The sequence below is a fragment of the Strongylocentrotus purpuratus genome, unplaced genomic scaffold (genome assembly GCF_000002235.5).
Source record: "Strongylocentrotus purpuratus isolate Spur 01 unplaced genomic scaffold, Spur_5.0 spur5_scaffold_9, whole genome shotgun sequence".
NCBI classification, from domain to species: Eukaryota; Metazoa; Echinodermata; class Echinoidea; order Camarodonta; family Strongylocentrotidae; genus Strongylocentrotus; species Strongylocentrotus purpuratus.
Window position 1 is genome coordinate 7,326,431 of NW_022145615.1, and position 12,050 is coordinate 7,338,480.

Here is a 12,050-nt window from a genome sequence, read left to right on the forward strand (position 1 = left end):
GAAATAGTGAACAAGTGACAGGTGAAAAATAATTTAGATCCAGGCCAGGAACGTAAATATCTATGCGCTGTGGGCCTGTGTTTCGGCGCAGACACAGATTATCCCTAGCCGCGGTTTGGGGGCTCCTTGCAGATAAGTAAACTTAAATTAATCGGAAATCGTGGATGAAACAACAAGATTACCTGGCAAAATATATATTATACAGGTAGAATAATAAGAGGACATGTTTGATAATGTCAATCCAATTTCGTTATCATGCTTGTTGCTTGTTGATACCAGTACTGAAGTTATGCCTTTAACATAGATGCGAATGCCCCGATAGTCACTGACGATGTATACACAAGGGTGAGACGTGGGTGCCTAAAAGAAGAAGAGAGGGTTGCTTACTTTACCGGTATGCTCTTGTTTTCTTTGGGAGAAACTCCATCCCTCGAACAAAGTTAATTAGCGGAGAATTACCCAAGGGGACCAATTCTGCGACATCATTACCAATAGTGATATGAAAACATTGGGTCTTGTTACAATAATTACCAGCCTCTTATCGTCCTGGTGTAAGCCGATATGAGTAGAGATGGCGGGTATTTTCTCTTTGGGGGTGTAAAGAAATATGAAATATGTTTTTTGCGCCTATAAGTGGCAACTTTGGTGTAGTTTGGTATGCGACAGAGGAGCAGGTCTATTTATATAGGGGACGCGTTGATAACACACAATACCAAGCTTGATGCCAAAGGATGTGGATATATGCATCTTAGCGTTGGCGTTGTAAAAGGGCTTCTCCACAATGCTTGTTTTAATAAAAATATTGCCTTTTGAACTTTAGCCCTCTAATTGTCTGTCAAACAGAATATATTGGATATAAAACAAACCAATCTATTGAAAGAACAACTTTACAGTCTAATGGCACCTAGATTAGATAAACCAGGTCTATGTTTAAATTTGATATCATATAATTATGATATATCATTTTAGTCAGACAATCTGTTGCACATGGCTTTAAAAAAAAATATAGAATTGAACTATATTTTGTTATCCATTGCTGAAAGCTGGTAGAGAGGGAATCGTCGTCACTAACGGTTTATCCTATCATTGTTAACAACAATGTTATGCTACTTTCGATGAGGGTTAAAGGAAATGAAAATGGGAGGGGGTGGTGAAAAAATGATTAATGAAAGTGCCCTTACCTTCAAACCATTTCATGGATATATCTATCGTTACCCTTTTCACAAAGTTGTATTTCGAGGCGATTGCTTTAATATCAACACTGACAGAAATGTCAAATTGATTTAAAAAATAAAAAGAACATGAATAAAAACCAGAATCGCTACAAAAGGGAAATGTTTACCTTGAGGTCGCACAGAGAGCCAGAAGGAGGTTAAATCGTACTGTATAACATAGAGTTATTAACGCCATGATGGGAAAGGTTAAAACATCTAGCCCTAAGTTAATACAAGAAAACATCAACTTTGCGTGACTTCCTTAGTCAAACAATATCCGGTACCAACAAAAGAATTATCAACAATAATTTACTTCCAAACGACTTACATTTACTTATTTCGTTACGTGTATTAATTCCTTTATGATGGCACTACACGAAATGACAAATAAATACATTGATCTCATAAAATAAACACCATATTCGTTTTCGCTCCCCTGCCGGCGATTTCGATATGCCTGACTTCTTATCCTCTTTGGATCCAGTTCGTTCGCCTGCCGATAACAATTATTTTGATATTTTCATACCAGGCGTATTTTTATTTAATCCCATACCATTTTTTTCTTCATGGCTTCGAGGTGTTGTATACACAGTCCGTGGTTAAATGAGGAGCAGGATTAACTTCTTTTGAACACAATGTGGAAATTCGACTGAGCAATAAAGAGGCGGGGGGAAAAGACGTCGGATATTTTTAAAGAAAACATATTCGACAATATACATATTTATACAACCCCGTAGGTTTGAAACTTAGATGTTGCCGGTTCGAGATAGTTGAGAAGAGGAGAAGGGAGAAGAGTTTGCAGCGGGGAGCGCTCGGCGATGAACGGCTGGCAGCTAGCTCCACCGCCTTCGATGGTGGGCTACAGGCGTGCTGCGCCCCTGCTCTTACCCGACGCAGAGCCGTGGGCAGCGCGGTTCAATCCAGCTCATTAACGCGCATGGGGAATTAGAAAAATGACTGGATTGTCTTGAAGCGTGGAGAAATACTTGTCTCGACTTCCAAAAATTCTAGAAAAGGGAATAGAGAAGAGACGAGGGATGAGAGGAAGAGAGAAAGGAACGGAATCTAAGCACCGAAGCGATTGAATTACAGCAAGATAAATGACAGCGTAATGAAGTCAGTTGTAGTCCCACATGATGAGATTGACGTTATGATTTTGATGACTTCTGGTGTGCGCTCAGTGCCCAGGGCCTGCCATCCGTTTCGCTTTTTCGAGTGTTGTTTTTATTCAGATGGCTGGCGTTTCAAGAAAACAAAACAGAACACATTTGATGTAGCAAAACTCAGTGCAACAGTTTGGTCGGGGAAAAGCAATAACGGTTTTCGATTGGCAATTATATCCAGGTCCTTAAGAAGCCATTACAATTTCAACTGCTACTATAGTATTTATTTATTATTTTCATTCACCTTATGAACACTCAAAGATGTAAGCCGCAATCCAAAGATGAAAACTCTTCCTAAGCCCAAGGGCTTAACCAGGCTTGTCTAATTTAGAAGTGCTTAAACTTGCAAAGTAAAACAAAAATCAAAGGAATTACTTTCTCTGAAGGAGACTGTTTAATAATTGTGATCATTGAAATGACACAATCCCTATACTGAAGTAGGCTGATCTATAGTTATTCATTCCTTTATCGATTAATCCATATCCACATTCGACTTAGTCATACAGAAATAATGTTTTTTTTTTTTTTATCATAGTCGTGGCCTTTGATATCAAATTGATCATTTTGAAGAAGTAAAACACAAGTCAGCTTAGATCTGTACGAATGTTATTTGACAAAATATTTTAGACCATCATTATTTGAAATTAACTGTAACAAATTGATAAATACACCAGTATTGTTTCCTTCTTCTAAGCTGCATCAAAACATGTCTTTTTTTCATCCATAAAAACGTAATATGACTGTCAGTGTTCAATTAATCTCTGGGCGCGAAAGTAACTTCAGAAGCACAATCAGTTCATTTTCACTCACTTACTATTTGTAACAGACGCTATAAATGCTAGTCGCAAAGTGTGAATATTGTCCTCAAACCAGGCAGCCGACAAGATTTAGTCCTACAATGACGTCATCCTTTAAGTCAACCCGCGCAACCTTTTGAGAAAAATCAAGTTCAACCGACAGTACAGGGCAGGTCAGTGCGAGGTGCATCCTACTTTGCAAATGTGTAATGTTTCAAATTAAATCACCCCCTCCGTCCAATATCGCTACGAAAATATGTTTCTGTTTCAAAACATAATTTGCCTTTTTGCAGCGAATGATTATTTTGTAATTTGTCAGCCCCTGATTCAATTTTCTCGACGCTTGTCAATTTTTTTCTGTTGGTTCTTTGCCCCAGCCGAGAACTCATTTTTGGTTATGTCTTCGTGTATCATTTTGTCACCCCGGTAGCTATTCTACCCAAGTTCTTTTTTAAAACTCTTTTTCTCTCGTCATTTGCCTATCGCTTTCTCATGTTAGACTCCCGTGTAGCAAATTAATCTTGACACATTGCATTAGGGTAGGTTCAATATGGGGCAAAGAATGTGGCAATGTTCGAAGAACTTGTTTGTTACGGCCCGTTTGTAATTCGACGTCTACTCGGGCGGCTGTTTATTTGGAATAACATAACGAATAGGTATAGAGAGGAGCTCTTCATTACACCAATTCAACTAGTTTTGCTTACCTGTACGGAATTAAGCATTCCAATCAGATTTGGTCATAAAACGTCACTTTCTTCACCTTGACTCTTGTTTGAGATGTACCATACAGGTGAAGAATGGCTTTTTCCCTCTCGAAATTCCAGTTGTGACATTGGTATTTTTTTTATAAACAAAAAAGAAAACTTTGTAGGGAGGTTTTCTAAAGCAGAATTGTCGTAGAATTTATTTGTCACAGATAGCAGAGAGTAAACCATGAAAGGCGGAAGAGGGTGATGGAAGCGGTGGTGATGGTGGTGATGATGATGATGATATGATGTTGATGATGATGTTGCTGATATTGACCAGGGCGATGACGAGTGCTATGTGATGATGATGATGATATGATGTTGATGATGATGTTGCTGATATTGACCAGGGCGATGACGAGTGCTATGTCATGATGATGATGATAATCAGATGGTAATAATAAAAGTGATTTCAATTTAATTTAATTTAGTATTTATTGTCCATTTCTGGATATTTGATTTTCACTGGTGTAACATATACAGATTAACATTTACTAATGTATTTACAAAAATGTAGACATTAACAGTGAATAAACAAGGTTTAACATTATGATTAAGCACATATTAACAGAGGATCGAATGTTGTTTTATAAACACTAGTTCAGAACAATAGTTAACATAGTAAATGAAGCAGAGCAAGAGGAGGTGTCAGGTGATCAAACGATTTAACAGGTGAGGTAAATATAAATATACTGATATACTGAGGAGGTTTGGTATCCAATCTACCCATACATGTATTTTCGTCTTAAACCAATTTGGAAATTATTAATTAGATTAAATATGATATTAAAGTACAACACTGGGTCTTTGAGACATTCCGTTGTACATATGGATCACATAGAAGGTGATGATAATGAATTTTACGACGTCGACGATGATAATGATAATGGTGACGATGATAGCGATGACAATGTTGATAATAATGGCAATGACATTATTGGGTTAATGACGACGACGATGATAATACCCATGGTGATGATGCCAATAAAGATGAATGCAATTATTTTTTCATAATGTTAAGAAATCGATGTGAGCAATGATCTGTTAGAAAGGCAATACATATGTCATTATTAGGCGTTTCGAACACAATCATTTTATTCCGAGTTTTCGCCTCCTTCTGAGTTTTCATTTTTTTTGTACTGTACTTGTTTAATGACAATGATGTTAACCATATTGTAAATTAGAAAAGGAATAAATGTGAATTTCAACATAAATCAATCAATATAAGCATCATTGACAATCAATAAAAAATTCGTATATATATATATATATATATATATATATATATATATGTGTGTGTGTGTTTCATTCCCTTGTCCTATCATGTTTATACTTTTCACGATACAGCATTTATCAAGTATACGTAGATGAATATGAGTCGTATTTTCATCCAAACTTCTAACAAAAACTGCCTCGAAATATCCTATAATAATACTGGGTTGATCAATTTATTGTCACCCACAACATTACAACTCGGCATTCAAATCAATACAACGCACACATTATTGCAATGAGGAGAGGAGAAAGTCGTTGAAAATGCTGACATTCTGATACACATCCATTGTTACGTAACAAACCAGATCGAGCAATTTTCATCTGATTAAGATTGAAAAAATGGATGATTGTTGCATTTCGATTTCCCGACGGCAAGAGCGGACATGTAGTACAAAGACGTTTACAATTGTACAACTTAATTGAGAGAAAAATGACAATTTAGTGTTTCCATTACTCTGAGCTAATCAGAACATTTGAATCTAACCAATTCATGGTAAACGTTCTCATAGCATATTATTTGAAGGATTTGGTCTCATTGCAAGAAATTTGTGGAGTAATACCAAATAGCTTGATTTTAACTATTGCGTTCGCTGGCTGATCATAAGAATAACATGGAACATTTTAATTCACCGTCGACATAATTATCTTCCAGGGACAAAACGCATAAAACAAGGACAGGAGTCTGCACTCTGTAATGGTTACAATGGTAGAACATATCATAAGGGGTGATGCAGACGAGATGAAACTTTCAAAATCTACCTCCAAATTGCTCATTTTCGCGACGAGATGTCAAAGTTCGACGGGGTCTCTTTGCTCAGGAGACCAGCAATAGAGCGATGATTGTCGCCCAAGTCCCGTCAGCAAACTGTGAGAATTTCAAAAGAACATCTCTCTACCCCCATCATCTATTTAACCTAGGTATCCCAGAGGAGCTGCAGTATATGCTATGATGTAGTTTTCCGATTTTATGGTGGTGGTATAATATACAACGGTCATTGGTCTTCCTTCTCTTGATAATTCTTATTTGCATCACAATAATCATATGCGGGTTATGTTTTGTTAAAAAAAAACGTTCATCTGTCTTCAAAAATAATATTAGTCGAATCATCATTGCCCTTTCATTAATTTTGATAGGTGTTTTCTCCTTCTTCTTCTTCCTTCTTCTTGGTGTTCTCATTCTTCTTTTCCTGTCTTGTTATACTTTCTACCTTTTCTTCTACTTCGTTGTTTTCTTCGTTCTCTCTTCCCCTCTTTTCATTCTCCTTCTTCTGCCTTTTACCTACCTCCACTTTCTTTCTTTTTAGCTCATTCATATCTCTTCTATTATTCCTTATCAACTTCCCTTCGACATTCATCAGTCTTAGTTTGTTTTACCACTCATGATTCAAATTATAAAGTTATAATCTTCATTAAGTGAAGTCCTCAGAATTTCCCCCTGATTTTCATTTCAATGTGCACTGCATGATGAATTTTGACTCAACACATTGAAGAGGGATCTCCCCAAACATGGATGGGTTTTAAGGCACTCATTAAGTCCAACAATATTTAAAATATACAATAGCCAAGAGTAACGATATACTTGCTCTTTACTTTCGAAAGTGGAGGATACACTTTAATCGATGTTCAGACGATGTATAAACAATTGGAAAACAGGTTCTTATATTACATTTTCATTGACTTTGTTTGCGCATTTATTTCTCCATTGCCACCTGCCTTTAATATCTTGTTTATGTCTTGTTCATTGTAATTGTTCTTCGACTTTTATCAACAAAAACTTATATAAACAGAAAAAATAAAAACAAGAAAACATAAGCCATTTAATATGTTTTGATTAAAATACTATTATTTAAATGATGGTTTCGTTGATTCTACATATCTGGAGACACACGACTGGAAAAAGGATTTTGTTTATAATTTTGTTCTTACAGGCGATGAGTTGATACAGATTAATTATTATGCAGTACCATAAAGCAATGAATTCAAAGGAATACATCATTTTATATCTTGGTATAAATTGAAAATTTGTGCTAAAAATTCACATCTTTCATATCTATAAAAACGAAATGAAGCTTTTAGTAAATCCGTATAAAATATATTGTTCAAAATACAAATATTTAAAAGATATGCTAATCTCTTTTTTTCTTATTCACTGTGAGGCATGTTAACATAGTCTTGGGTATTATAAATATATTTTGTAGTGTTTGATAACCTGCTTGTGGTGACTTTGATCTGATAGAAGTAGTTTTTTTGTAGGGGGTCCATTCCTAATTTTGAAATCCATTTCAAGATTTCCAAAATACAAGTTTGTGTGTCATGAAAATAAAGACATAGGTGAACAAACTTTGGCCCTCATGTTTCGTCGTGATGAATAAACCTACATCCTGCATTCAATGACAGTAATAATTTATTCTGCATACCTGGGTTAATAAAAATGGTTTGATCATAATTTCACATTAAATAATTAATGCTTTTGAATCCTCCATGATTGCCTGTTGTTTTATTTTCTCGTCGGCTATCATGAAAAAAACATTTTATGATCCAAATTTAGGTTCACAAGATATCTTATAGTTCGTTATACCCGTGCTTGTAAATATAAACAAACTATATTATCGTAAATGTTATGGTGTTGTAAATGTTATGGCCGCTTTGAACCTATTTCGAACTTCACAATAAACAAAAACAACGTTGAACTTTACCAAAGCTCACCCTAACTACTCCCCATGAATAATTCGTTTTGTCCCGTCCAAAATCGTCAAATTATGAATAACATTCTTTCTTTTCTGCTGAATAAGGTAGGTTCTTTATTCCTTTGGCAGTAAGGTCACCACATTCTGACCAAGAACATGGGAGAGGTCAGGTTGTCTTTTGTAATGGTTTTTCTTTTCGAAGAATGCTACAATTTCCCCATCAATCATAGAGAAACTTTGCACTTTCAGAGACGTTTAACGTCTCTCAAAGTTAATGTGTGACCCTTCTTTTTGATATTCGCTCTTTTTAGTGGGTGGGCGCGCGTGTGTGTAGGGGGGGGGGGGGGGTGGGGTGCTCAGCTTTTCAAAACGGAATGTAAGCATTTAAGTTAGAGAACGTTGTAGTATTAATCGTGGTTCGTACTGTGAGAATTATGGGTGCACCAAAAGTGCAGGAGGCTTTGACCAGCTATGGGTGTCATGCGAAATTAATTGCTGAACAATAAATACTTCGCGGACAAAGGCATATCGACCCTTTTCATGAAATGGGACAAAACCTGCAGGAGTTTGAATGCAATATTTAAAAGAACAACTACGGTATCAAACTCTGAAGCTTGGCATAAATGGCGCGAATATAAATCGCAAAATGTGCGGCTGTGGCGATTATCGCTATCGATTGCCATTGATTTTTTGGAAGGGAGTGAGAAAAGTGATTTTCAAAGATTGGTACCGATTTCAAAGCATTGATTTTTATATTCCGCTACAGCCGTGTATCGTTGTGTATAGATGCACGCGTGCTTTGTATATAAATGCTGCGAAGCTTACACACACACGCGCGCTGACGAGCTCTCGCTATCGGGGAACTTCCCGCTAGCACTACAGAGTCTGGCCCGGCGGCAATTTACAAAGGAGTTTAGGCGCCAAGCAGTCTAGCGAGGAGGGCTTTTCCCAACGTAGCTCGTCGCCCTTTCCAGCCGTCTGCGCTGCATAAACCGCGGAGAAATGGTTAGAGACTTCTATTCATGGCACTGCGTTTTTACACGCTCCGCCGGCAAAGCACAAACACGGACTTATTCACATGCAAATCCATTTCCAGCTGAATTTGTTTCCCCAATTCATTATTTCTCTATCGGTCAACCCAGGTACTTCGTATATTATATCATGTTCATTTCTTTACAAGCTTTTTGTTAGAATCTTCAATGAAATATTGCCGTGACTCTTAATTTCATCTAAGATAGCAGAAGCTCTTCAAAATGTGAAGGCAAGCGAATAATTGGATTAGTTGTGAATGTCACTTGTTGGTTTCCGCGTTATCTTCATTAAATTTAGCCGCAAACTGTAGGGAACTCTGTTGATGTAAAATTGACTCAAGTTTGTATTCAATTTTCACCCTAGTTGTCCCCTGGCGCTGGGTTTTGTTACCGTTCATAATAATTGGCCTAAATGCTCATAGCGAAAATTTGTGGCATTTTTTTCTCCTAAAAACCCACAACAATCAGGCTTTGCGGTGATTTTTCTAACAAGGAATGGTTATTACACACTTTAGTGACATAGGTTGAACTTTGCTTGACAAATAAGGCGGAGATATTTATCACCTAATAATTGTTGTTGATTTATAGATATGTGTGTGGGCCGTTCCAAAAGGTAGATATAAACAGAAAGGAAGAAAGAAAAGCTTAAGTTGTAAATGCACCTGCGTATCTTTTTTCTTTGACAAGTGAAAACATTGGATAAAATGTATTTGATTTAAAAGACGTTAACAAAAAAATGTTCATTTCTAAAAGCTATCTATCTGATTTTGAGATTATCACAATTGTGTTTGTGTACTAGCTCCTTTACTTCCTACTGAATTGAAAAATAAATCAGGATGAAGGAGTGTATAAATTAACAAGAGTCTTTTTTTTTTTGAAACAAGGAAAGTCTAAAATTTACATTATGGCCTTTGAAGGAATTAAGTCTACATCATTGCAAGTGCCTGGGCCTAATAATTTAACAAAAAATGAAAATGAAAAAAAAAGTGACATGAGGCGAAAGACGAAAGAATTTCTAAAAGGGATGCAGATTTGTTAAAAAGGATAATTTAGGGTTGTAATCGAAAAAAGTTCGTAGAAAATAAAAAGAAATCAATATGTCACTTTCTTGGTGATATTTTATATTTTGTGAGAAAAATGCACAAGAAAAAAATCATACTACTAGAGCCTTGTCGTAATGATTGCTATAATCCAAAGATATGAGCCTTGTCCATCATTTTTATCATCTTCCTCTTCTTCTTGCTCCCCTTCTTCTCTTTTGTTCTACTCCTACTCCTGCTACTCCTCCTTCTCGTCCTAGTACTACTACTTCTACTACTACTACTACTACTACTACTACTACTACTACTACTATTATTATTACTACTACTACTACTACTACTACTACTACTACTACTACTTCTACTACTACTACTACTATACTACTACTACTACTACTACTACTACTTCTACTACTACTACTACTACTACTACTACTAATACTACTAATACTACTAATACTACTACTACTACTACTACTACTACTACTACTACTTCTAATACTGATACTACTACTACCACTACAACAACGGCTAAAGCTAGTATTTTCGCTCCTGTTTCTTCATTTACTACTACTACTACTACTACTACCACTACCACTACAACGTAAGTTAGTATTTTCGCTCCTGTTTCTTCTTTTCTCCATTCTTGAAAGTTAAATTTTACAAGTAAACAAAGAAAAAAAAAAGGAGGCAAGATGATTGGCATTTTAAAAACATTATTTGTTACTTCTACTAGTAGACAGCATTAAGTATGTATTATGACAAATATTCAAATAGGTGCTTTCCGCATATTTGTAGGAGGTTTGATCATTGACTTATTTATGAAGCAAGAAAATAGAGTATAAACTGCTAAAAATGTATCTAATTTGACCCCGAATTCGCTGGAAAATCTTTGAAATGTATGACATATCCATATCCATCCATATTAAACAAAGTTATGAATAATCTAAAATCCCATCAGTGTGCATATAACTTCAGATCAACGCTGCAATACTATAGAGAGTAGGTTTAATGACATGTTGTTAATAATAATTCACGTCTACATTAATGAAAGAATAAGCCTGACGAATGCCTCAGTTTGTAAACCTATCGACGCCTTGATTAATCTTTGCGAAAATATTTTAAGGGTGAAATTTGAATGCTGGAAGTTTCCCCTTCTCGGTTAACATGTCTATGCCACCGTCAAAATAAAAACAAATTAATATAAAGATCTGTGTGAAAAATTGTTGGAGGACATTATGTTTGTTATCTAAAATGCCATCAAACAGCATTATCATAACAGAACAGTGAATGTTACAACTTCTTCATCATAATTTCTTGCTGTTACTACGATCGTTATATTTCCCCCTGCACTCTTATTAATAACTGCCCTCATCATCATTATCATCAACATCATCATCAACATCATTATTATCATCATCACCATCATCATTTGTTTCATTATCATCATCATTATCATCGTAATCATCATTATCCTTTGTATCATCGTAATCATCATTATCATCTCTGTCATCATATCCATCATTTTAAATTCTATCACCACCATCACCACCACCACCACCACCACCAAAACTGTAGTAATAGTCATCACTGGCATCAATTATATGGTCATCATCATTATCATTATCATCATCGCCAGTATTATTATCACATCATCTTCCTTATCATCAGCATAGCCGCAGCATCTTCATCTTAATCATCACAAAGCTTTCAGTAACTTGGTTTCACCTTTTCATGTTTCATATTGAGGTCCCATCAAATAAATATTAGTGATACCAATACCATCACCAAAATCTTCTCACTACTACTGCTTTCATCATCATCACCAGGTCCACATAAACGTATCTCATATTCATATTCCAAGCCTTTTTCTCAACCATCAAATACAACTACATGTATTTTAGTTCTGTTATAGTTACCGTGACTCAATATATTGTAAATATTAGTGATATCAATACCATCACCAAAATCCTCTCATTACTACCGCTTTCATCATCACCACCAGGTCCGCATAAACGTATCTCATATTCGTATTCCAAGCCTTTATCTCAACCATCAAATACAACTACATGTATTTTAGTCCTGTTATTGTTACCG